This window comes from Haplochromis burtoni, unplaced genomic scaffold, assembly GCF_018398535.1.
Source record: "Haplochromis burtoni strain Fernald_Lab_line unplaced genomic scaffold, NCSU_Asbu1 Contig_132, whole genome shotgun sequence".
In the NCBI taxonomy this organism is placed as follows: domain Eukaryota; kingdom Metazoa; phylum Chordata; class Actinopteri; order Cichliformes; family Cichlidae; genus Haplochromis; species Haplochromis burtoni.
In genome coordinates, this window is record NW_024582493.1 from 647,288 (window position 1) to 648,177 (window position 890).

Genomic DNA, 890 nt, shown 5'->3' on the forward strand with positions numbered 1-890 from the left:
CCCCCTTTCGACGTACCACATTTCTGCTCAAGATGATGAGAATTATAATAATCAGCAGCAGCACCACAGGGGACTGTCCTCTTCACCCTCTACACCACAGACTTCAGCCACTGCACAGAGACCTCCATCTTCAGAAGTTTTCTGATGACTCTGCGGTGGTTGGATGCATCAGCAGGGATGATGAGACAGAGTACCGGGCTGTGGTCGACTCCTTTGTCACGTGGTGTGAGCAGAATCATCTGCAGCTCAACGTGGCAAAGACCAAGGAACTGATCGTGGACTTCAGGAAGACCAGGAAACACTTGACCCCTGTTTCAATCCAGGGGGTCAGTGTTGACATTGTGGAGGACTATAAATACCTTGGAGTTCACATTGACAATAAACTGGACTGGGCTAAAAACACCACAGCACTTTACAGGAAGGGCCAGAGTCGTCTCTATTTTTTGAGGCGACTGAGGTCCTTCAACATCTGCCAGAAAATGCTGAGGATTTTCTATGAGTCTGTTGTGGCCAGTGCGATCCTCTATGCTGTTGCATGCTGGGGGAGCAGGCTGAGGGTCGCAGATGCCAACAGACTTAATAAACTAATCCGTAAGGCCAGCAATGTTGTGGGGATGGAGCTGGACTCCCTCAAGGTGGTGTCGGAGAGGCGGATGCTGTCCAAGATAAAGACAATGTTGGATAACACCTCCCACCCACTCCATGACATGCTGGTCAGTCACAGGAGCACGTTCAGTGAGAGACTGAGATTACCGAAAAGCACCACTGAACGACACAGGAAATCTTTCCTGCCTGTGGCTCCCTGTACAACGCATCCACTTAACACACTGGTTACTGCTACAACTACACATGTTTCTTTTCCAGCTATTTATTTATGAGTGACTTATGTA